We start from the raw sequence: 27,513 nt of genomic DNA, 5'->3' as shown, positions 1-27,513 counted from the left end.
TCGGGTGTGCTCATGCCCTGCTTCAGGTGAACACGAGCCCTGCTTTTGGTAAGAAAAACACCAGCCCCACTTTAGGTGAGCCCCACTTCTCCCTCCCTACCTCCCTTCCTCCCTCTCTTTCTCTCTCACTCTCTCTGTCTCTCTCTCTCTCTCCCCCCTCTACCCCTCCTGGGATTCACTCTCTCTCTCTCTGCCCGTTGCTCACTTGTGCCCTCTCTCTCAAAAAACAAACCAACGAAAAGAGAAAGAAGTTATTGGCATGTGTTCTATGTAAGACTTAAAACTGAGCTTTCCTTTATTTTAAGATTTTTTAATTTTTAAGTAATCTACACATCCAACATGCGGCTCGAACTTAACAACCCAAGATCAAGAGTCCCATGCTCCGCCGACTGAGCCAGCCAGGCACCCTGAGCTTTCCTCTTTTAAGGAACTTTAAACATAATTTCCTAATGAGGGGAAACTTAAGAAGACTTCTGTTCAAATCAGATGTTCCTTACCAGCTTTTGTTTATAGATTTATTTGGAACAAAGTTAGGCTTTCTTTCTTCTTTCTCATAAGCAAAGGCAGTAATTTATCTTAAAAAGATGTCATTTTTAAGTTTTTAAAATGTTTTTTTATTTTTGGAGAGAGAAAGAGACAGAGTGTGAGCTGGGGTGGAGTAGAGAGAAGCAGGCTCCAGGCTCTGGGCTGTCATTACAGAGCACAACATGGGGCTCAAACTCACACACTGTGAGATCATGACCTAAGCCAAGTCAGATGTTTAACTGATTGAGGCACCCAGGTGCCCCTTTTAAGGGCACCTACAATTTTAATCATCTCCTATAATTTTTCAGTCTTCATTACTATTACATCTGTCATTTCTGCCAAGCTTAGAGGCAAAGCTCCAAAAGCTACATTTTAGGACTTTACCTTTCCATTTTGATAATCCACTTTCAACACCGGAGTTCACTCACAATCCCACCGTGTTCTTCTTTGACTTGGGAAGAGTTCTTTGGGGTAGTTGGGCACGGAGACACAGATTCTTCCCACACAGTAAGATTCATAACAATCCAGTAATGTGCATTCTGATACCTAATCCCACACGAAAAAACCTATAAGGCATAAATTATTATCCATACTAAACACATAAGAAAAGTGGAGCCAAGACAGACAAACTGGCTTACTCCAACGAGACCTTACCAGGTTGAAGTGGCAAACCAGAATCCCAACCAAAATCATGGAGTGCTGGCCAGTGCCTGTGTCTTCTCTACTTGATCACACACAGCTTTTCTTGTGCATTGCCAACGCATCTGATCATGGAGTGTGATAGCTAATGTATTTGCACTATTAAAATCTGTTACCAAAAAAAAAAAAAAAAACCCCCCCACACAACAACTCAAGGAGCACCCCTGATTGATAATTGACCTAAATTTCATTCTTGATGTAAAATATTGTTAAACTTCCCATCAAGGAGGCAAAGACCATTTTTTGTAGCCTAGTTAAGGATATTCACATGTATCTTCACATGCTCCGTGTGTCCATTTGATTGAGATTTTGTACTTACAAATGCATAATAAAAATACAAATGACCTAACTATAAACAGCATGGCACTAAAAATCTGTTGGCCTATACGAAAGAGGCTTGACTGCGCCCTTGATGTCGATCAAAACCATACTAGCAGGAAAAGGCTTACTTTTTGTTAGTGTTGAAACTTATCTCAGTTATTGAAAGTTTTTTCTGTAAACTGCCAGCATTTATTCTAACTGAGTCACAACTGAAATCTTTGTCACAAATAAACAGAGGAGACACTGTCTAAATTGAGAGAGGATAGAGGGACAGAAAGGGAAAATGGGATGAAAAATTAGATATATTAGATCAAACAGAAGAAAGTATAAGTATATTTCATCCCATATTTGGAATAGCTATACCAGAGTTATTCCTTCTGTGGTCCTTTTGTTTCTTTGATTTCTTCCCAGTATTCAATCACATTTTCAATCCAAATTATCGTATTATTTTGCAGAAACACTTTGTGTTCCTCGGTGGATTTATTCAGCTAATTAATGTTAAAAAAAAAAAAAAGAATTACTGAAAGCAAATATTGCGAGAAATAATTTCCAAACTGAAATTTATACACTTGAAAGCTGATTCCTCCAAAAATGGTTTGGCTCGATAAAAAAAGAAGCAATCCATCAGCTCCACAGACCCAGACATGGGCCTGATGGGATTTCTTTTTCATAGGAAATTACTGCCATGACTGATTCTTGTTAACCCTAGCGGGGGGAAAATCCAATGGCAGGGCCTAATCAGAGACTGAAACAGAATGTTCTATTGTCTGAAATAATTATCTTTGTGTAGTAGTTGAAAGACAAATTCAATGTGTTAGGATCAAGTGAAATATTCACTTTCCCCCTTACTTCACCAGGCTCCCTCACTTTAACTGAGTTACTACTAGGAGCTTTTGCCCCTTAACTCCTCTTGCATCCTGATAATTAAATCCATAGCCCATATTTGGTTTTATTCACACTCACAGCGGAAGACTGTCCGCTGGTGAGAATTAATGTGGCCTGTCCTCGTAAGGTAGCTGTATTCTCCCCTTCAAACATTCCCTCAAACCATCATCCCATGCTGCTAAGGACACGGCTCCCTGCCAACTAAGTACTCCTTTCCTGGCTTTTCCCCACCAAGGGTGGAATGGCTATCACCCCCACCCTCCCAGAAGGCTCTTGCCAGCCAGGCAGGAGGGTGGAAACAACAGGAGAAGCTTTATGTCTAGTAGCTTTTGGTGCTGATTTGTTTTCAGTTGTGTTCCTGCGAGTGTGCGATGCTGAGTAGACCAAATGAGATCTTTCGGGTGAAAACGCAGAGGCCCAGAACATCCCTAAAAGTTAAGCCTTCAGGGTGTTTTTCTGATTTCCCAAGCTTACCAAACATGCAGATAGTGTTTTCGAATGTCACAAATTCTCTTCCTCAATCTTCATCACATAATGAAACAGTGAACTGAAACTAGCATCTTTGTAAATATATTTAAATGTTAAATCACGACTCAGGGGGGTTTCTGTAGTTTGAGTAAATTGTGCATTTAATTGTGCCGTAGCAGTAAAGCGTTAATTACATGGAGTAGTTGTTTTGTTCATCCTCACATTTATGTTGTCAAGTTAATATTCCATAACATAAAAAAAAAAAAAAAACTATAGATATTTTTTGTGTGGCTATGCTGAACTGATCCGGGGGGGGGGGTTCATGATCTCATGGTTTGTGAGTTAGAGCCCCACATGAAGCTCTGTGCTGACAGCTTGAAGCCTGCTTTAGATTCTATGTCTCCCTCTCTCTCTGTCCCTCCTTGGCTTGTGCACGCGCACACACTGTCTCTCTCTCTCAAAAATAAATAAACATTTTAAAAAAAGAACAAAGTATGTGATGTCAAAAATTTTAAACTGAGAGAATAGATAGATTACCTATCTGGCAAAAAAAATATAAATAAACCTCATTCTTTCTTTCTTTTAAAATTTCTTTCCAATAAAATTTTCCACTGGGGGAGAGTTTTATTCTTGTTTCTTGGCATTAGTGAGAAGTAGAAATATTTATTTTTATAGAATAAATTTTAAAACCTAAAAGTAGTATGTATCGCCATAAACATAGCTTTTATGTCATTTGGTTGCAATTTTATTTTTTACGTTTGTTTTTGTCTTTATTTGTGAGGAGCATTTAAGTTTGCAAAGTGCTCCAAAGATACTTGCTATGGTGATGGCATCACACTGTCTTCTTAATTCTTCGCTGCCCAAAGAATTTGGTTATTCAAAATATGTGCACATGTAAAATAATCAGTATGAAATATATAACTATATATATATATATATATAATCCATGTATTTCCATTTTAACATGAAAAATGCATTAAGACTATTCTAAGTATTTATAATACAGAATGGTTCCGTGTTCTCAGATATTTTTGATCATGACTATAGTTAACATACTCATTAAGAAAATTCTGGTAAGGGACACCTGGCTGGCTCAGTCAGAAAATCATGTATACTTGATCTTGGGATGGTGAGTTCAAGCCCCACACTGGGTATAGAGATTATTTTTAAAAAATAAAATAAGAAAATTCTGGTAACCTTAAGTCAATATGATAACTCCTCTAATGCTGTGACTTTCTCTACACTTTGGAAAAGCATGATAAACTAAAGTTCACTCTAATTATATATACTTTTCTTAAATATACAGCAATGATATCATCTAATTTAAAATATGGATTATTTTAATAAAAATATTTCTGAATTAGTTTTGTTTCATAAGCAAATATGATTTTCTAATTTTATTTAGAATTGATTAAAGTGTTACCTTAAATTTATATGTAGATTATTCTGTGTGCATTACATCTTTTTTTTCCTTATATTTCATTTTCTTTTCCTTCCTCTTTTCCATTCATGTTTGTATTTTATTTATCTCATTGTAACATTGCCTTTAAGCCACCTGGAATTCTTTCTGAAATGAGGGATAATATAAATCAATTAATGAAAGTACACTTTGAAGTAAATAATCACTTTTCTAATGAAAAAGTAATAGAGTTATTAACTGTGCAGCAATACTATACCAAACTTATGAATTATAGAATAATATATCTACTAAAATTAATCACCATTTTAGTAGGAATTTATGCCCATAGATTTTTTTAATGTTTACTTTTGAGAGAGAGTGCGTGCATGCAAGCAGGGGAGGGGCTGAGAGAAGGGGAACAGAGGATCCCAAGTGGGCTCTGTGCTGACAGCAGTGAGCCCAATGCAGGGCTCAAACTCACAAACGGCAAGATCATGACCTGAGCCAAAGTCAGATGCTTAATAGACTGAGCCACCCAGGCCCCTCACCTATCTTTTATAAGTTTAAGGATTTTCCTTTAAAAGGTTCTCAATTGTCCAGATTCTGGCTATGCAGCGACAGCCTCCACCCAAATTAAAATCCAGGGCTGTGACAAGGAAGCTTGACCCAATACTAACATGTGTGACACAATCCTTTCCAGGTATCCTCGGGTGGAACAGAAGTTACAGCCACTGTATTTCTGAACCCTGACACGACAGGCAGGCAAGAAACTCACTCTTTAGGACAGATGCCTCTCTCTGTCTAGGGAGGATGGCAGAGTCCCTACCAAATGACCAAATGACCTCTGAGTCATGGCTCAGTAGAACCAATAGAGCCCTCAAGAACAAGAAGCAGTCAAGCCCCTTTGAGCTGACAAGAGCATTTGGCCATCAAACCTAAGGTATATACTGAGCAAAAGTGAAGGAGAGAAAGATTAAATGTTATCAAAACTTTTAAGCATGGAAAATATTTTATAGGGAGATTTTTAAATTTATTTTTCTATAAATAAAAATTTTAACTGAGGATCAGCATCTTTCTAACACAAAAATGAATAAAATTGGCTTCAGAAACAACTAGTTGTGGAAAGGATATCATTTATTTTGTACTCAACCCAAAGACTGTTGAAATAAAAAAAAAAAAAAAAAAAAAAAAAAAAAAAAAAAAAAAAAAAAAAGCCTGTAAAGAAATATGTTTTTTAATAATTCATATTCATGATGAGGTTTCCATGTAAAAATAAAATTAAACTAATCCAAAATAAATTAATAAAAGTGTGTGATCTATCAAGACTTTTCTAAATATTTTTTAACTTTTATTTATTTTTGAGAAACAGAGACAGAGTGCAAGGAGAGGAGGGGTAGAAAGAGAGGGAGATACAGAATCCAAGCAGGCTCCAGGCTCTAAGCTGTCGGCACAGAGCCGGACATGAGGTTCAAACCCACAAGCCATGAGATTATGACCTGAGGTGCTTAACTGACTGAGCCACCCTGGTGCCCCCATATCAAAGACTTTTATCATTGAGACAATTTGGACTTGTTCTTTGAGAAAATGCAATAACCTAATAATCATATTTATTTGGCAAGCCTCACTCTGAAGATATGTCAGTCAGCTGAGTCCCAGTAAAAGGCTGAGTTCTTTTTGTTTTGCCTTTTATTGCCAATGCATTGACAATAGATGTCAGTTAAGAAAAGAAAGGTCTCTGTTTTTATCAAAGTCTTATTATGTTGGATTTATTTTCTACAAATAACAGTGCTAGAGGAGTTTGAAATAACTATCAACAATCACCTTAAACCAGTGTAACATGGGTTACTGACACTTGAGACTTCCATTGCTTATAAAATCACAATCTTCAAAAGTAGTGGCTGTTGGATCACTTGTCTCTAAACGCCGTCACTAAAAACAATAAGCTAGAGTCTCAACTCAAAGAGTTCTTTTCTTCTTTTCACTCTCACCGAACGAAAATCTGACCCACTATGTAAATACTAGTACATCCTTTAAAATGTACATTGGATTGTATACAGTTTGTGCTTTGAATTTTTTTTTTGTTTTTTCTTTATCATGTCCAATAGAGATGTCTGAGAAGAGTAACTTAGCCCTTCCAACGCTACGATTTTCCAGGATGCCTGCCAAGGGAGTACTTAGGAGGATGGCCTGTACTTAGGAGGGGCGCGTTATCCTCTATCTGGGCACGAGACACAATCCAGGAGGCTCTCAGGAGGATAGCCTCTGTTATCTGATAGCTCTTTTCCATTTCTCACTAAATAGATGGCAGGAGTTTCCAAGGGGTTAATATTTCAATTTAGACCAATAAATACACTTCTTTAGCTGCTTCCTCGAGTATAGCGTGTCATGTATTTTATTTTTAGTTTCCTCTTCTCAGAAATTTGGATTCTATAATTGATTTCCCTAATTAAAAGAGAAAATGTACATTTTCAACCCTTCACTGAATCTAATTAGAAAGCTCCCGGTCTGCTCCATCTGGGTTCGTAAGACAGAGAATGGTTCTCCTTCCCTTTGGAATCGATCATATTTATAGTATTTTAGGAGCTTTGGAAATCCTATTTCATCATTGCCATAATGTTTTTAAATAATATTTATCCTTTCTACATTCTGTCAATTTAATTTCCCCCTGGTTTATATTCTTTGTAAAAAGTCCCTTTACACAACTCTTATCCTATTTTATGACCCCAGTCAAAGATGCATGAACATCACGGTGACATTATGATTTCGGCCAAGGTTTGTAAGCATCACTGCAATAACTGAGAGATTTTTGTTCTAACATGGATGCCAAGGCCTCATCCCCAGACATCCTAACTTAGTAAGTCCAGACTGGGACCCCAGCATCTTTAAGTTTTCAGAAGCTTTAAAATAAGTTTATTATTTAGAAAGTAAATGTGAGGGGCGCCTGAGTGGCTTACTCAGTTAAACATCCAACTTTGGCTCAGGTCGTGATCTCAAGGTTCATGGGTTCCAGCCGCACGCCAGGCTCTGTGCTGACAGCTCAAACCCAGGAGCCTGCTTCAGCTTCCGTGTCTCCCTCTCTCTGTGCCCCTCCCTCACTCGCACTCTGTCTCTTTCTCTCAAAAACATAAATAAACATTAAGAAAAATGTTCTAAGCAAGTAGTCCAAGTAATTCTAACATGCAGCTAAGGTTGAGAACCACTGATCTAGCGTCTAAAAAAAAAATGTAGATGCCTCTTTGGGTTAGTGATTTCCAAAGGACAAAGTGAACTGTAACCGTGAAGCTTCACAAACTATAAAAAATTTTTTTAATTAAAAAACAATTTTGTTATAAGGTTTATAATGATGAGCCTTACAGAGAATGTCAAAACATATTCCCCACCATTCTCCATATCTGCTGCCCGCTCCTAGTGAGCAAAAGAGCTAGTACATAGCTAACTTGTATTTCTCCTGTCCTTTATGCTAATATATTTTGGGAATTGCACCACCCATTAACAATGGAATCAAGAGATGGGGAAGAAAGAGGAGAAAGTAAAGGAGAGAAAGAGAACTAACATTTGCTGAACTAGACCCACAAGAATCAGCACTGTCATCTTTGCTTCTTTTCATCCACAGCTGTAAGGTGGATGGTATTAAGTCCATTTTACAGATAAGAAAACTGCTTCAGAATGAGGGTGCACTTTATCCAAGGGCACATCACTAATAAATGCTGGAGGAAAGATTCTAACCAAAGATTCTCTGGCTCCTAATTCATGTCATTTCCACCTACTCCAAGGACATGTCAAAGATTTATTTCGTTATTCTTCACTGGCAATAGTGAACGGATAAAGAAACAGACAAGAAAGGGAGATGTGAAAGAATACTTCAGCAGAAATGTTGTGATTCCTTAGGACTCAAAGCCATAACATTTTCATGTCATTATACACAATGACAACTTGATTTTATGCCAGTGCAAAAAGTAAGCCACTAACGCACATTGCAGAGCGTGGATTGAGAGCGGTCGTGTGCATCTGTGTGCAGGACGGAGAGAAAATGTCCCTCACATGACACTAAAGCTGCTGCAGTGGTTTCTACCTCAGTGCAGCTCCCTTGACTCCATTGCCCAACTGGAGGTCAATCTCTAAATCAGAGATGGGAAGTTGGGAAGAGCAGACAGGAGAAAGGAAAATCCTTATATCCCGTTGCTCAGTCGCAAAAGCCTAGGTGACTCTGGTTAACTTGTTCTGCCCTGTAAAGACACTTAAAAGGCTCTTCCTCATTCTCTTCCCTCTTCCTCTAGTCATACAGCTCTCATTTCCCTAGACTGAAGAAGAGTTTGGAGAGACCATGCCAGTGAATGTGTGTGTGTGTGTGTGTGTGTTTGTGTGTGTATGTAATTGAGACACAATGTGTGTGTGTATTAATCCCTGAAATCTCATGTTATCAATGTATCAAGACAGAAATATCAGAAATCAAACCCCTATGCACCAAGCAGAACCTGTGCAAAAACCTAGCTCCTGGGACAAGGCCTTGGAACTGGAAACTATGACAAGTCTTGCAGGGTCCTGTTTTAAGCAAAGAGAGGTCATGCCTTACAACCAATGACAGTCTACAACTACAAGCTGGGTGATTTCCATGACGTCTTGAAGGGAAACTATGGGAAGTGAACATGCAGGTATCATTAACATGTGATTCCTTGAGGAAAGTTATTTTTTTTTAATGTTTATTTTTGAGAAAGAGAGAGAGACAGAATTCAAATGGAGGACAGAGAGAGAGGGACAGAGAATCTGAAGCAGGCTCCAGGCTCTGAGCTGCCAGCACAGAGCCCAGTGCAGGCCTCGAACCTGTGAACCACGAGATCATGACCTGAGCCAAAGTCGGACACTTAACTGATTGAGCCACCACCCAGCATCCCCCTGCCATGATGATGCAATTTAAAATACTGAACCTGCTATGTATTGGGCAGTGTACTGGGTGCTGGTGGAAACAGAAATGATTGAAATAAATCTTTGCCACAAGAAGCTCACTGCCTAACAGGAGAGATAAACATATAATAGGACAGTTCAGTTGAGATCCGTAAGCCCCACAACAGTGGTGAGGACTAACACAGTAAGCCTGAAGAAGACGGTGGATCTAAGAATAATGCTTCACAATTTGCAACTGGGTCTTGACAAGTGAGTAAGATTTCCCGGGTGGACACCAACGCAAAGCTAACCTATGGCTGGGAAATGTGTAAAGAAATGTGTAAAACAAAAGAAACAAAAACTAAAGGGCCGAAGCCCTATAGACCTTTCAAGGAACTGGAAATAATTCTACCTAAGCCTATATTTGATCAGGTAAAATTAAGCATATGAGAAGTTACTGTGGAATAATGAAATGAGCTCTAGATGGAAGCCAGAAGTCTTGGTCCTGACATTTTACAGGTAAGTCAGCCTCTCGGGCTTTCCCGTTTTCTCTTCTGTAAGGTAGAAACAGTATCCCCCACACAGACGTCGGGAGCACACATAGGGTACCTAACCCGGTTGGGGGGAGGGGCAGTGCATTTTAGGAAAGTGAAGTGTGAGGCCAAGACCTAAAGGATAAGAAGGTGGGATAAAAGGACCAGGCTGAGATTAGGTGAGATTTGGACTTGAAAGAGAAAGAGGGCACTTTTGGAGAATTGTGAGTTTAATACGGCTGGAGCAACAGAGAGTGAGGCTGCAGGGGTAAGATCATGGAAAACCATGAGGCTTCATGGTGAAGCCCTGAATATGTCTTGTTTATGTTTTGCTGGGTTTTGGTTTTAAGCTGAAAAGTAACCGGATCAGCTTAGCCCTCTGGAAGGATGCATTCTACTGCGGGTTGAGGCATTATTTGGAGGACAGTCACGCTGGATGCCGACATACCAAGGAAATCAGTTTCAGTCAATCAGAGGAGACTCGAAGGTGCCTTGAACTAAGGCAGTTGAAATGGAATACTCTGGTTTTTCCTCAGAGCGTGTAAATCCTGTGCCTTCTTCCCAGGGATCTTAGTTATAGCCACCTCTTCTCACTGCTTACTTTGCCCAGTGGCAAAGGTTTCTATTCCCGGGTCTGGTTCTTGTTTCTCGCTTTTACTTAATTCAACCTAGATTCGTTTTTTAAATTTGTTCTGAATATCTTTGCCATCAAGATAGGAAATTACTGCAATGTTGTGCAGCTACAAAGTATATTCAGAGATGTAAATGAGGGTCACACTCGCTCTGACAACTACGAGAAAAATAGCATTTGTTCTCACTTTCAAGGTCTAATTGATCGGCACGGAAAAGTTGTTCCCAGTGTCTGTGGTCCTTATACCTTTCAACTGCTACCGAGAAACTTTAACACCAAGCAGCTCTTTCACATATCTACTCCGTACTTTCTTTGGGAAATTTGCATTTTGTGCTTTTATTGCTCTGTAGGTTGTATGTCTTTATTCAATAAATACAAATGTTTTTAAACACTTGGCTGCACCAGGATTACACTTGTGCTGGCAGAACAGGGTCATCAAGGTTATACTAAATTGCTCGATGATGGATTATCCTGGACAGCATTTCCCCAAATCTTTATACAGTATGTCACATGCGGGTCAAAGTTCAGGCTGTTCTTCTACCAGGCGCTCTATCTCCAGATGCTCTCTCTTACCCTGGGTTACGTACCAGAAGAAGGCAAGAGATTTCACACAGATTTCATGTGATCACATGAAAAGTCCTACAAATGCAGGCACCTAAATTACGAATGTGATGCTGCCTGAGAACCGAGCCAAAGGCTAGCTCAGATACAAAATAACAGAACGGCAAGTATTAAATGAGGTGGGTCTCTTTGATTTGGCAGTGTCAAAGTGTAGAGAATGCCTCTCAGTTGACTTAGGATGTACTGAAAGCATAATAGTTATTTTGGCAAATAATGATATAGTGTTAAAACAATGTCTCTTTAATTTCTAAGAATTATTGTTCTTTCTGTGATGTGCTATTTTACTGTGAGCATGATCTCTCCCTTGTAATAATTTCATATGATTTAAAGGCCTTCCATGCCAAATGTTATGCCTTAATGTTACATAGAAATGAATTTTAATATTAAAGTAAAAATACTAATTTGATGCTTATCTATCTCATTTCACTTCAAAGCTAGGAAAATGTCTATTTTAACAAACTATCTTCAATATACTAATTTTAATAGTATCTACTCTAGTACACAATAAATTTTTAAAACTTGAATTACTCCACATAATACTTTATATTATTCTACTAAATTTCACAAAATGTGTACTGATAGGAAAAAAATTTTGTTCACTTCTCAGTGACACAGTATGTAAATTGTTGATGTCAATCACTGTGTCAAAAAAATGCTCTTTTATCTCAATGCAGGAAGAATTGAGTTCTTACCTATATTTCTAAACAATCAGAATGATAATTTACATTATGTAAGAGTGAGTTAAAATTCTTAAATATGTATTTATACTAAATCTATTTTTCTATCATCAAAATAGAAAACAGCATTAGAAAAAAACTTCTACTTTCACATCTTTATCATATTGGTCATATTTTTTGTACCAAAATTGAAAACACTAGATATTTTATAAAGACTACATCAGTTTTGTCCATACAGAAGCCATCTATGCTTTCAAATTACAGAGATGAAATGTCACCTTTTATTTTTTCATTAAAAGGATTCTATAAAGTCATCAAAGTGTTTTCTTATGTGTTTTATGTATGTATTATTAGACTCCACTTTGTTTTTTGTTTTTTTTTTTTAAAAAGAGTGAAACCATCATTTGAAAATGTGTAAGAATGGGCGCCTGGGTGGTTCAGTCGTTGAGAGTCCGACTTCAGTCCAGGTCAACATCCTGCGCTTCATGGGTTCAAGCCCCGCGGGCTCTGTGCTGTCGGCTCAGAGCCTGGAGCCTGCTTCAGATTCTGTGTCTCCCTCTCTCCCCCTGCTCCCTCCTCCCCGCCCCCATCTCTCTGTCTCCCAAAAACTAAACATTTAAAAAATATGTAAGAAATCACTCATGTTAAAGATTTGATTTACAGCAGATTATATGACAGCAAGAACTTAAAGGCACATGTTCTTCCAAAGAGTAAAAAATCTCATCTTTGAGTAAACATTAAGATAATGGTTCTAAAGAATTTAACCCCCCTGTGCTATTCCCAAGGCCAATCAACCTCTCCTAAGCTTTATATCTTCCATGAGCTGACCAAAAGCTTGTACTAACCAAACACTGCCCAGTGAAATAGAAAGAGCCTACGACAGGGTGGGTTGGAGGAGGCAGATACTGCCAGGCAGTCAGAAACACAGACTTGGCGTGATTACGACCTCTTCAGTTCCTGCTTTAGCACTTGCTATGTGTGTGATCTAGAGTAAGTTACATAGCTTTTCTAGCTTTCAGTGTCCTAATCCATCAGTCAGAGATAATAACTGCTGCACCCTCCTCTTAGATTTATTGTGAAGATTCAATAAAATAATCCATGCACCACACTTGATATAGTGGCTGTAAAGTTCTAGAATTTCAGTTTTATATCCCTGAGAACATTAATTCTGTAGTTTGAGAATAAGTAGAGCACATTTTCCTCAGTGCAGTATCTAAATACATATATGCAAGTTAAAAGTAGAGGGACATCTGGGTGCCTCAGTCAGTTAAGCGTCTGACTCTTGATCTCAGCTCCAGTCTCAATCTCAGGATCATGAGCTCAAGTGGAGCTCTACTTCTACTTAATAGAAGAAGAAGGATGAGGAGGAGGAGGAGAGGAAGAAGACAAAGACGAAGACGAAGACGAAGACGAAGACAAAGACGAAGACGAAGATGAAGATGAAGAAGAAGAAGAAGAAGAAGAAGAAAATGGAGTAGTGACCTAAACAGGTACCTCTCATTTGCTTTATGGAGAAGTAGTTGGTCTGTTTTGAAAGTACAGCAAGTGAAGAATGAAGCTAGCCAAAACCTCAGAGCAGATTAATAGCAGAATTGCTCCCCTTATATAATCTACAATTTAATTCCTTGCTCTTTGGAGATGTAATACATAAATTCAAGTGAAAAGGTAATTGATAACCCAATAGTAGGAGACTTGTTCTATAGAAATCTTTGTGGGAGGATTTGCCATATTATCCCTTACAATCCCTACCTTGGGGGCAAAGATAAATAATGGTAGATAATTACAGTTATTTATTGAGAACGTACTATGTGCCGGGAACTATGCTAAGCACATGGTATATAACATCAAGTATAATTTTCATTAAAATTCTATCATGAAGGCTCAGACAGATGACGTAATTTTCTTGCATTTGTATAGTTAAGTGGTAGAACTAATAAAATTCAAATCCAGAAGTGATGCATTCTAAAATTCCTGCCCTTCCACTATGCCACATAACTCTTAGTAATCACTAAGCAAGTTTGATCTCACCCATGACAAGATACTGTCTATACATTTGCCCTGGCATCCGGGAATAAAAGGTGTCACCAGGACCACCCAGGTTGTCAGTTCAGAGCACATATATTACACTTGTTTTAAGACTTTGTTTTTCCTCATTACTGTGGGAAAAATAATGATATCAAATGGAAGATTCGTTTGCATTTGCAAGACAGAAACATGGGAAATTTAGCCACCAGAAAATTAGCCAAACTCATTATTGTTGCCAATGTATGTCATAACAGAAATGTTTTTCAATGAAACAGCAATTCCACTTCCATGCTTGATTTGGTCTCTTGCGTTTCTAATAAAAAATGCTCATGGTACCAATTGTCTTCATTCCTTTTCTGATTTCTGACCACCTGTACTGAAACTAACCATCATTGCCCTTCATGAACATTGCTCTAAAGCAAGAGTTGCTAAAAGGACTTTTGGTCATTTTCACTGTTCACCTGGGATCTGAGATAGTACCTTAGAGTAGATAGAGATCTATTCTATGTCCAGTCCTTCTGTGTCCATCAGCAGTTAGGTTTTTACTTCAGGATAACAAAATGAAGGTGCCTAATTGAAATTCAAATATTTCTGGGGTGCCTGCACGGCTCAGTTAGATAAGCATCTGACCCTTAATTTCAGCTCAGGTCATGATCTCACGGTCATGTGATCGAGCCCTGCATCAGGCTCTGCCCTGAGCATGGAGCCTGCTTGGATTCTCTCTCTCTTTCCCCCTCTCTCTGTTCCTCCCCACTCATTCTCCTCTCTTTCTCTCTCTCTCTCTCCCTCTCTCCCTCTCTCTCTCTTTCTCTCTCTCAATAAATAAATAAACAAACATTTTTTTAAATTCAAATATTTCTAAGCTCATCTCATTTCATTTACAAACAGGACAGGTATGAATCTGATCAACAATGGATATAAACTGTCATTCAGTTTACATTTCTTCTTATCACACGAGGGCCAGCCACAGAATCTCTAGCTTATTTTCAATGTCCAAGGTGTAGCTTATTTTGAGGCATCAAGGTTTCTAAAACTAACAGAAAATCTGAAAAGTAGCAAATGAAATTCCATAGCTTAATAAACTTAAGCCTGCATATTGTCCTGCATATTTTATATGTTTAAGCAGTAAGCCAAATATTTGATAGCAACTGATAAAAAATAAGCTGTTATTAGTAAACATGCTAATGAATATATAGGTTAAAATCTTATGAAGATTTGCACAAGCACTCACAGGATTTTCTATTTTGCTCACCTTCTCATTTATTTTATATCTATTTATTGAGCCTCTAATATATGCCAGCCATTGTACTTGGCATTGGAGATACAGACGTGAACAAAGCAGATGCTATGTCTGCCCTTCTGCTGACTGCTGGTGTAAATGATAAACAGGAAAGAATACTATAAATAAATTCCTTTATCATAAACAAAATGATGAAAACAGTAAAAATTCTCAAGATGTCACTTATGGGAACTTATTGCCAGAAAACTGGAAACAAAAAGCCAATGGGTCTTCATGTACCAGTATTTGTACACATACAGCAAGGTTTAATAGAATTTTTAAATTTTAGAGTAGAAGACATGTCAAATGCAGTTTACATTTCTCAGCCAGTAATTATATTTTCTTACAAGTGGCTATTACATTTTTAGAGACAGACCCAACAAATAATAAAAGGTTTTATTTGAGAGGAGAAACCAGCATGGTGGGGTTTCTTTTTTTAGATGAAAGGGGTATAATAAATTTATGAGACCTCACATACAGCTGTAATATAATAAATTAGAAGGATTAATAGAATTGTGAGCTACAGTAACCTGCACTAGTAGAATGCCTATTTTATGGAGCTCGATAATACAGTTTATCATTGACTCCATGGGAATTCCCACAATATATTAGCTGCGGTGTAACAATAAAGCACACACAGTAAGGGGCATGTCCCTTTTGACACACATTCTCTTCCCACACTTATTTTACCAGGGAAACAACTCTGGTGCAGTTTAATTAAACTGCACTGCAATGAATTAGTCCAGGTCTTAGCCCTCTGACAGAGAGGGGCCTGGCAGTACCACAGGGGGCTGTCCCCTTACGATACCCGAGAGACTTCAGAAAACCTGGGAAAAAAAAGTGTAGGGTCCCTCAGATGACAGTGTCACTGGGCAAGCCCAGAGCTGTCAATCAGTTCACTTAAGGAAGCACTCATCCCTTCAGAGAAGTTTTTCTATTTCCCCATTTGTTGACTATGGGTCAGTCTTCTGGGAAACATGTAAATGCCTCGGGAAGCTTTATGTTCTATTTCCCTCGAGGGGGACAAGACTATCATTGCTCACTTGAAACAAAAATAGCCTTGCTATTTTAAAGTCCACTGTGTATACATAGCTAGCTTCGGAAAGGCAAGCCAGAAAGTAATAACTGAAAATAAACTTAGGATGATGATGAGTTCAAATAAACTCTATTGGTAATAAGATATGAATAAAAACATTTTCATTCAAAGTAAAAACTCTCCAGCTAAACATGATCTAGAATATCCAAGATGGAAGTGTATTACAGGATATGTGTTATTTCCCCAGAGTTTCTGATCAACAGTGTAGTAAGGTTACACCCTCCCAATGACACAGAAAATCTTGCATTATTGATGAATATTCTTATTTTGTCTGAACACTGTTTATTAATTCATGAGGGTGTTTTGGGATTGAAAGATAAAAATTTACAAAACAATTACATTTTTAATAACTGCTTCAAGCTAGATACATTGAATATTTAAGTGAACCAACACAATGACCTCAAAAGAATTTATGAGACAATGGCAATTAGATCTCTAATAACTTGGCTCCGCTGGAATTACTGAGCTCCATTTAGATGCCAGACATGGCACCTTAGTGATGGGTACACCATGTCGCCACCCTGCTTTTGGCTGGGGACCCTGAGAAATGACAGTCCCATTAGGTGTCATGTAAAGCAGCTGACCTCACACTCTCAGCACTTGATCTTTGCATTGCAAGCGACCATTTGTCACCGTTGACCAGAGATAGAGCTCAGGTGACTCAATGTCACCACTGCCTTTTGAAAAGAATAACATATTTATAAGTTTTTTCCAAGTTTAGAACAGAAGATGCAAATTTGCTTAGAAAAAATGGATAGGCAAATTAAAAGCAAGGAATAGACTTCTTTCCTCATAGGCAATATGCTTTCTAATCATTACAAAAATTATCTGAATTTGAAACTTTTTGACCCAGGGGAAATAAAGATTTATGGTTGGTTGCCTGAAAACTTTTCCTTTTACAATCTTTATCCCAATAGGTAACAAACAATACAAGTACTTCTGCCAGAACAAACACATTAACATAGAGCACCCACAGAGCCTTATTCACAAAAAGTAATATTTCTCTTTCCTTTTCAAACAAGGTTTAGTTTTCTGTAAATAGCAATTCACATAATAGGAAAATTCCCACCACAATATTTTCAAACTCTAAGAATAATATTCTCTCCTCTACTTGTTGTGCTTAAGAAATCCCAGAATTTGAGCTAGCTAGTTACAAGATAAGCTTCTCACATTTCTAGTCTTCTAGTGATTCAGAAATCTCTGTGCTGATTTCATAGTAGTAGCTATTGAGCTAGTGACCATTGCACATAGGCATTGTGCAAAGTGTGGTACATAGTGTATTTTATGAATATGTCATTTTATTTTTTTATGAATGTGCCATTTTAATTCCCACTAGAAGCATGAGAGTTTAGTATTACTGTCTTTTTATAGATAAGTAAACTAAGAATCAGAGAATTTATGTTATTTTCCCCAAAGCAGCAGAGCTGGTAGCAGAGTTCAAATGTAAACACAGTGATTATAATTTTAAAATTAATTACAAATTAATTAATTGGTTAATTAATTAGATGCTGTTAAGGGCGCCTGGGTGACTCAGTCAGTAGAGTATGTGACTCTAGTTCTCAGGGTCATGAATCCTTTTTTAAATTTTTAAAAATATTTTATTTATTTTTGAAAGAGAGAGAGAGAGGAAGAACACGGGAGGGGCAGAGAGAGAGAGAGGGAAACAGAATCTGAAGAGGCTCCAGGCTCTGAGTTGTCAGCACAGAGCTGGACACGAGGCTCAAACTCACAGACCGTGAGATCATGACCAAAGCCAAAATCGGACACTTAATCAATTGAGCCACCCAGGCACCCTAACAGGGTCATGAATTTGAGCCCCATATTGGGTGTAGAGTTTACTTTAAAAATATTAAATAAAATTACCCTCATTTTGGGGCACTTGGCTAACTCAGTCAGTGGAGCATGAGACTCTTTATCTTGGGGTTGAAAGTTCAAGCCCCACATTGAGGGTAGAGTTTACTTTAAAACAAAATTTTAAAATAGATGCTGTTAAATTCTTAGCTACACTCTTGCTCAAAATTAAAAGTTGAGATCTTTTCTCATTATAAATATTCCATACTATATTTTATTTGAAAAAATGTCTAATTTATTCAACAAGATTCTTTATTTTTTTAAGATTTTATTTTATTTTTTTTATGGGGCACCTGGATGTCTCAGTCGGTTAAGCGTCCAACTTCAGCTCAGGTCATGATCTCAAGATTTGTGAGTTCAAGCCCCGCATTGAGCTCTGTGCTAACAAGCTCAGAGCACAGAGCCTGCTTCAGAGTACGTGCCTCTCTATCTCTCTGCCCAATCCCACTTACACTCTCTTGCAAAAATAAATAAACATTAAAGAAAAATTTTTGTGAGTAATCTCTACACTCAGTGCATGGCTCGAACTCACAACCCTGAGCCAGCCACACACCTCTCAACAAGATTCTTAAAAGACTGAGTCATGGCTTATCCCTCTATTGTGTAATGACAGAGGCTGAAATGTTGTTGCATTTGAGGAAGTAACTTTATTATTTTTTGTGAACTCATTGTTTCTTTGGAAATGATATTGTTTCCAAGCACTGTGCTCTTGCTTTTTCTTCATGTACCTGTATCTCCTGGGGAATGTCTTTCCTCTCAACATACAACCCTGACACAAAAAATGAAGTATTACCTTGATTGTCAAAGGAAGAAATAACTGAGACTCAAAGCCATGATAAGCTACCTGTAATGATATTCCTCCCTATTATGACCTCCCATTTCCCAGCCCAACCCTTGAGTAGAAGAAATTGGATTGATTTACAGCTGAAAATATAATTAAATCACTTTAATACTGAAATTAGAATGGCAAGACCTGTATTTTTGTGATTTCAACATCTCAGTGTTAGCGTCCATGGCACTTGTTTTCCCAATTTATTTTACATTCCCATGTTTTCCCAGTTTATAGTGTTTGTGAAAATAAGTTCCGTTTCACCCTTTGAACTTTTTATTTTGCAACACCAAGCATATTAATGAAAAATAAAATAGTTAACAATCTCAATGTTTCCATACATTTACAACTAATATTTGGCTGACTTTGAACATGGTAGCCTTAAAGTAAAATGAAATTTAAAGATACTAAAAATATTAAAATGCTAAGTACAACAGAAAGACAAAAATACATAGCTGAGGTCAAATGAAAGAAAGATACATATCCAGGTGACAGGAAGGAGCCCAAACAAGCAACTTGCAAGACAAATGAAATCAGTCAGAGAGAAGTAGTGGAGTTATATGACCTAGGGGCCAGAAGCTAAGGTTTCAATTTCCATACAGAGACAGGAGATGTGGCCTTGAATGCACATAACTATAAAGAAGTGGAAATAAGACGTTTCCTGAAGTTAGGACTCCAAAGGGGCTGCCTCTTCAGTGTAACACAAGCTTTCCACGCCAGCATTCCAGAGACAAAAAAGGACGCTGTCTCTTCCAAAGGCTCTAACAGGATTTTAAAAGTAAAAACTCATTTGAGAAAGTGAATATTCAGTTTATGTTATCTTTATGGCATAGGAAACCTTAAGCCAAACTACCACCATGGAGATTTATTCCCAACTCTCAAATTTGAAAAATCTAATAAAGGAAAATGCAAGGCTACTCTGCATTGACATGGTAGAAATCTAGATTGACAGCTGTTTCCCTTCAGCATTATTCTCTGGCCCTGGACAAATGTACACATAATCATCAATAACACTGGCCTGAACCCCAAATTCCAAATCCTAATACAGTAAGCCATACAAGCTAGGGAATTAGAACCCGACCAAACAATATGAATTTCTACCATCTTGGGTCTCTGCCCCATTCGCAGAACCCCCAACAGTGCCCCATGTTGGGACAGAGCATCCGGTGCTCACAACCTCTCTGGTCCCAAAGAACCACCATAAGGAGGGCCCAGGGAAGAGTGTGCCATTTTCAGTGGAAAACAAGTGGAGGTTATGAATTATGATGGCTGTGCACTTTGGATGTGGACTTGCTGTACCTTTTTTTTTATAGCAAGACACTGACTGCTTAAGAAATAAGGATGTTGTAATGAACCCATTAAACAGATGTGAAAAGAAGCATTTTAAGAGGAGCAGTTTTTTGAAAAATGAATTTTCAAACTCTTGAATTGAACATACTCAATGTGTGTGTAAATAAACATATTTATTTACATAGAAAATAAAATGAAATGAAATGCAATGAAATAAAAAAAATAAAATAAAATGGGCATGTGGCTGGCCCAGTTGGTGGAGCATGTGAATCTTAATCTCAGAGCTGTGAGTGTGAGCCCCATGTTGAATGTAGAAATTACTTAAAATAAAGTCTTTTAAAAATATATATTAAATAAACTATAAAATAACTTTATACTAAGTCATTAAGGAAATAATAAAAAGAGCCAAAACTATAAGGAAAGAACTGAACATGATTTTAAAAAATCAAGATAGAGGGGAAAAAATGAATAGAACTTCTGCAAAAAGAAAAAGAAGAATTTTGGAATTAGAGATTGAAATTTTAAGAATTAAGGATGAGTTAATAACAGAGTACATGGAGCCGCTGAGGTTTAAACTGGAGAACTGGAGAATAGTTCTGAGGAAACTACCCAGGATAAGAGAGTAAAAGAGGCACACAGGACCTCCTTGTACTACCCTTTGCAATTTCCTATGAATCTATGATTACTGTAAGTTCTTAGTTTGGAGCATAACTCATTCTGGAAACATGCTTGTAATCCAAAGCACTGGTGTATCAAAACGAATTTCAGGAACCATTATCGCAGTCGTGATCATATAACATTAGGCATTGCGTATTGTAAGACATCACTTGTTTATCAAGTTAAAGTTTATTAGAAATGTTTGCTTGTCTTCCAGAACACTTGCAGAACAAGTTACTCACAATCCAAGGTTTTACTGTATTTAAAAATAAGGTTTTAAAAATACTATACCTTGCTTTTAACCAAATATGTATATGGTAAATGCATAAAAAAGTCTCCATATTGTTTAAAACTTTCTGAATGCTACATGCTTGATACTTAACATTTACAAAATAATAATAGCAATGATGCAGAACATAAGAATTGTAATAGCTTACAAACCAAAAAAATTGTTTGACTCAGGGGCACCTGGATGTCTCAGTCTGTTAAGGGCCTGACTTCAGCTCAGGTCATGATCTTGCAGTTCATGAGTTTGAGTCCTGCATGGGGCTTCATGCTGACAGCTCAGAGCCTGGAGCCTGCTACAGATTCTGAGTCTCCCTCTCTCTCTGCCCCTCCCTCTCCCATTCATTCTCTCTTTTCTCTCTCTCTCTCTCTTTCAAAAATAAATAAACCTTAAAAAATATTTTTTAAACTTTTGACCCAAGAATCATGTCAGAAAATAACATGCACCAGCAAACTAAACAAGATTTAGACTTTCACTTTGTTTTGTGATAAATAATAATTTATTTAACTCCAATCTCAGAAACTCTGACAGAATTATAATATTCCAGTTTAAGCAGAGAGTACATGCAGTCCTGACTTTGCATGATTCTCATATATAGAAATTTCAGTTACCACGTATCAGTTAAATAACACACGTCCTCCAAATTTTCAATTTTCAGTTACCACAGTATATTCAGTACCATTACACGAAGTACTAACTTCTCAGCTAGGTCTTCAGTCCACAAATCACTACATAAGTAAAAGACATGCCTCATGATTAGAAAGCAATCACATCACTTCTTTTCAAAGTCTGTTGGTGATTGATCACTGAACATCTGTTCCTCAATTCATGCACAGGCAGTAAAGTGTGTAGTTCTGCTGTGTCTGTTCCCTGGAGACAGACTCAGGTGACATTTTGCTAAAATGGATAATCAAAAGAGCAAAATGGACAACAAAGTTAAGAGTAGAGCAAAGAAAAGAAAGTCAGAAATTATAAAATTAAAATCAGACATAAATGCAGTTATAGAGGGAATAGTTGATCATGGGAATGTAGACGCCGGTACCATTAGAAACTCCAGTAAGAGAAACTTACTGTGAAAGCAAATGTAAATGGGAAAAATGATCATTATAAAAAACATAAATATGTCCCAGAGGAAATGACTCCAGCAAAAAGCTTTACACAAAAGGAATTCTCAAATATATTTTCCAACATCACAGCCATAGGAGTAGGAATGTTGGGAATGTGAGGAGTTGATCCAAACTTAAAACGAGTAAAACAGGGGCACCTGGGAGGCTCAGATGGTTAAGCCTCCAACTCTTGATTTTGGTTCAGGTCATGGTTCGTGGGTTCCAGCCCCGTGTCCAGCTCTGCACTGACAGCACAGATCCTTCTTAGGATTCTCTCTCTTCCCCTCCCGTGCTCCCCTGCTCGTGCGCTCGTTCTCTCTCTCTCTCTCTCTTTCAAAATAAACATTTAAACAATGAGCACTACAATTGGCCAACACAGAAAAGGTTTTACTCCTTGTAAGTTATACAAGAAGACAAGCATTGTTGAAACTATACCTAAGTTTCTACAAATAAAACACATCAATATGTTTTATATTACAGTGTACTAAACATTACTTTTACTATTTTTTGTGTGTTTAATAAACACGTAACCATGTACACACATGTATAAACAGTAAAGATGTTTTTAATGTTTTGACAAAAAAATATTTAAAGATCACGGAACAATCATGATTTTCCCCTATAGATTTTAAGATCATTTGCACAATTGTTTTTACTGCCCCACACTACTGTGCAATGTGAGGACTCCCTACATGTCCCTACAAGGGGCTAATCTACCTGTGCATGAATTGAGTAACAACTCCATTCCCCTTTAAGAAAATAGATATTCTACATGACTTAGGAGTTAAATAACACAAGGAGGGCTTGGGTTTTTCCTCTAACCCTGTGTGCTGTCATCTGACAGTCAAATCCCCTTTTTTATGGTCCTTTATATATTTCAAGCAAGAAAACTCTCACTTTATTTATTTTTATTTTTTTAAAGTGTTTTTATTTATTTCTGAGAGACAGAGATAGCATGAGCGGGGGGAGGATCAGAGAGAGAGGGAAACACAGAATCCAAAACAGGCTCCAGGCTAGCCGTCAGCACAGAGCCGGACATGGGCCCGAACAAACTAACCGTGAGATCACGACCTGAGCCGAAGTCGGACACTCAACTGACCAAGCCACCCAGGCGCCCCAGAAAACTCTCACTTTAAATGAATTCTGAAGTGAAACAACTTATTAAACATCAACTCATGATTATACTTAAATTTATTTTGTTTATAGAGCACTTGATGAGAATGATGATGAACTAATGACCATACATGAGAGCTACGGTCCCTTCAACCGTTTTAATCCAATTTTTTCCTGTGCTTTTTTGTTCGCTATTCTAATACATACAGGTAAATAAATACAGATGCTACCAGTTCAAGCAACCCTTGACATCTCTGTAATCCTCTTCCATCAATCTGAGATGGCTAGTTTGCCTGAGTACATGTGTGAAGCTTTCAGTAATTAAAAAAGACAAACAAACAAAAAACAAAACCTTAGAGAGTGGCCTTATTCCAAAATATGCACAAAAATTTAAAAAGGAAACAGAAACAAATAAAATTATCATCAGAACTATAGATGAGAATTGTTATAGAAAATTTTATTTGCAGCCTTCTTTATAATGGATAAAAATCTTAAATGGAAGTGACTTAAATATCCAAATTTAGATGAATGGAGCAAAATATGTAAATTCAGAATGGACTATTAAGCATCTGTGAAAATTTATGTTTAGGAATAGTTTTCAACAATGAGAGAAAATGCATATAACTTAGAAAAAAAAAGAGTATAAGGTGATAGATAGATCTAATGAAACTATGTATTTCAAAATGCACAAAAGTACTAAATAGTAATATAATATTAACAAATGCCCATGGAGGGTGTAATTGTGAATGTTTGACTGACTGATGGATAAAAGGATTGATAGTTGCATCTTTATACTTTTCAATACTTTCCAAATTATAAATGACAATAAAAGTATTTTTAAATACTTCACCAATAAAAATTACATAAAACAAAGAAGCTCTCCTTCCAGACTACAAGCGCTTCTCAAAACACCCCTGCAGCTTGAGCAACAAAGAAAGGACTCTTCTTGGGAAGGAACTTTCTACATCATATTCAGGCCCCATTTTCAGAGACTAAATACAGTAAGGAAAGGTAGGAGCCCATGATCCTCGCGGAGACAATGGCGAGCAAATCCTGTAGCAACTCTCCCTAGGACCCATTCCAACCCCCCCAGTACTCATAAGGGAGAATTTGCCAGAATGGAATTTGCCTGTGGCTATTTTGTAACAACTTAACAGGATGGAAAAATAAACCATGTCTGTGACATTTGGTTATAGCTTTAGTAAACCAGTATTTTTTTATAGGAAAAAGATCAGGACAAATGATTAGTCTCAAAAACCCAGAATTAAATAAACAAACCAAACAAACCAAATGAAAGAAGCAAAATCAAAGACAACTAAAAATCATCAAATACCAATTTATCAGGGACGCCTGGGTGGCTCTGTCGCTTAAGTCCTACTTCGGCTTAGGTCATGATCTCACGCTTTGTGGGTTCGAGCCCCTCATCGGGTTCTGTGCTGTCAGCTCAGAGTCTGGATCCTGCTTTGGACTCTGTTTTGGACTCTCTCTCTTTACCCCTCCCTGGCTCCTGAGCTCGCTCTCTCTCTCTCTCTCTATCAAAAATAATTAAGAAACACTGGGGAAAAAAATCAATTTATCCAAGTCATTCCTTGGAGGTAGTGTGTTTGAAAAAGATTAGAATTAGAATATCAGTGAATCTATGTTATTATTTTTCTCTGTGGTTTCATTATCCGTAAGTTAGAGGTCTTTAAAAATAGTTCAATTCTATTTTTAATGTAATTGTTTATTACAAAAATTACATATGCACATACCTTTCTTTTTATAAATTCAAATAGACTAAAGTCAGTAAGCGAAAAATAAATAACTCTATACTCCAAACTTAAATCTCACTCCAGAGTGAACTATAAAATTATAGTTTCTTGGGTTTCATCATAGAAAATTTGGGGATACATACAAGAGTACAAATACACACACACACACATTTATTTTATGCATGTAAGAAACATAATATGCCTGCTTCTCTGCATTCTTTTGTCCCCTAAAACTATATATTGGAAGATTTCCACACTGGTACATAAAAATAAACTTCATTGTTTGTAATTGTTAAATGTCATCACATGCATGATTATTCTATAATTTACTTAATTTCTTGATATTTAAGTTGTTTCTAGTTCTTGCATTATTACAATCTGCTGAAGTGGGCATCCAAGTACATATTATTTTTGTATGTTAGTTGAAGTAGGATAAGTTCTTAGCAATGGAATTGCTGGACCAAAGGCACATTTTACTTTTTGAGAAATATTACCAAATTACCCTATATATGGGTTTACACTAACTGATACTCCCAAGAACAGTGTAGATAATAATGATTTTTCTGGCAACTTCATCTTGCAGCATTATTCTATAACTGTCAATCTCATACTCTGAAAATAAGTACCATTTCACCCACCATCAGCTGCCACACCAGAAGACTTTGATCATTTATTCTTTCAAATTATTCTCATCATTGAAAGTCTTCACCTTACTTATATTGTTGTTGGGGTTGGGCAGTAACAATAGTTTCGGCAGTAATAATGGAATCTAGTAGTACTGGATTCTGAAACCTTCGTTTTAATGGGGGGAATAACTGTATAATCTCATTTCCAAAATCTTGAATGTGCTAAAACTGGCTTGAATGGTACATCTAAATACAGTCATTAAAGAACTGTTTTTTAAAAATTAAATGGTGGTCATTCATCTTTGAATGATATCCTGATTTCCACTTATATGTTTACAAAATATAACATTAAAAACTTTTAGCATCTTCATGCCCTCCAAAATAACTTTGAAATGTCTATCAGATCTTATGCTAGTATCTCCCCAAAGTATATATTTTTCAAACCTTAGTAATGAAAAACTAACTTCCTAATTACTAGCAATGTAAAAATAAACAATTTCTTACCTGAAATGCTTGAACTTCTCCAAGACCTTTCTTAAAGTTCTACAAAGTAGAATCTGTGAAACACATGGCACATCCAAGAAGGAAATCTTTAAATATTGGACATGAGCACAAAGTGGTAGCTCTTTTAGAAGAGAATTTTCTCTACTGCAAACCAGCTGTAGGGACAGTCTAGTTATAGCCCTCAGAAAAGCTGTGCTGTGATATATCAATTTACACCTACTGTGCATTAAATGAGAAGCCAAAGGCCACGTGCTGGGCACATAACTTATCACCCCAACATAAAACACATATTGCATTTACTAGTAAAAATATTTAAGGTATGGTGTCTGGGAATTTGTAATGTGACAAACAAGTAAAGAAGGTGGGTATTTATGGTATTATTAGCTAACCGATGATGCCAGAATATCCATAATAAATAGTAAAAGAAATGACCAGCTAGACTTGAAAATTTTAAACAAATAATGGAAAATAGGTAATTATTAAAATTACAAAGGCCATATATCAGTGGTTTTATACCAAATTTGTGAAGTGTTAGTTGATTACACAAATCTGAGTGCTTAATGCTTATTCTTATTCCATAAAGCAGTTATCGAAAAAATAGTGATTCTGCACTATTTTTGAAAGGATTGAGTCCAATATCTCTGGAGCAAAATAGTAAGTAATTACAACTTTCTTATTTTTTTAATGTTTATTTATTTTTGAGAGAGAGAGTGACAGAGTGCAAGTGGGGGAGGGGCAGAGAGAGAAGGAGACATAGAATCTGAAGCAGGCTCTGGTAGCACAGAGCCCAAGGCAGGGCTGGAACCCATAAGCCATGAGATCATGAGCTGAGCCAAAGTCAGATGTTCAACTGACTCTGGGCCACCCAAGTGCCCCAGAAATTTTCCATTAAAAAAAAAATGTTTTATTTATTTCTGAGAGAGAGAGACAGCGTGAGCAGGGGAAGGTCAGAGAGAGAGGGAGACACAGATTCTGACACAGGCTCCAGGCTCTGAGCTAGCTGTCAGCACAGAGCCCGACGTGGGGCTCAAACCCATGAACCGTGAGATCATGACCCTAGCCGAAGTCCGACGCTTAACCGACTGAGCCACCCAGGTGCCCCAATTTTCCATTTTAATTGTGACAGCGGGGCTACTTTCACATGAGAAAACATACTTGCAAGAATAATACTATACTACCCAGACATAATGCTACCCCACTTGCTGACTGCTTCACCTGCAGTGGCACATGAAAGTGGTTTCTGCAAAAGTGACAGCCCTGGAGAATAAATGCCATAGGGAAAAAACACCATCCAGTGGGAATGGGAGTTAGTCGGTAAATGTCCCAGAATCCCTTCATACTGCAGGGTGATTTTAATATGAGTTTCCTGGGGCATCTCCCATAGGATGTGCCTCCAGCAGTTACCTACACATCAGTGCACCCTTTATTGCCTTTTCTCTCTTGCTTTTGCTTCCTAGGAT

General features: G+C 37.3%; 1 long non-coding RNA gene across 3 annotated transcripts in view; it reads right to left on the bottom strand.

Moving 5' to 3' along the window:
• Positions 1 to 27,513, bottom strand: part of LOC120237847 — a 44,982-nt gene that overhangs the window by 4,580 nt on the left and 12,889 nt on the right. For 2 of the 3 annotated variants that reach the window (XR_005530058.1, XR_005530059.1), the window contains 2 exons: positions 26,054 to 26,106; positions 4,322 to 4,465 (listed from right to left, as the gene is read on the bottom strand). This is a non-coding gene — a long non-coding RNA (uncharacterized LOC120237847). Of the gene's footprint in view, positions 1 to 4,321; positions 4,466 to 21,504; positions 21,851 to 26,053; positions 26,107 to 27,513 lie in introns of those variants that run through there. The other variant, XR_005530060.1, reaches the window with a different exon arrangement.

Source organism: Hyaena hyaena, unplaced genomic scaffold (assembly GCF_003009895.1).
Source record: "Hyaena hyaena isolate Hyena2069 unplaced genomic scaffold, ASM300989v1 scaffold_191, whole genome shotgun sequence".
Lineage (NCBI taxonomy): Eukaryota > Metazoa > Chordata > Mammalia > Carnivora > Hyaenidae > Hyaena > Hyaena hyaena.
This window is presented reverse-complemented; position numbering and strand designations above follow the sequence as displayed.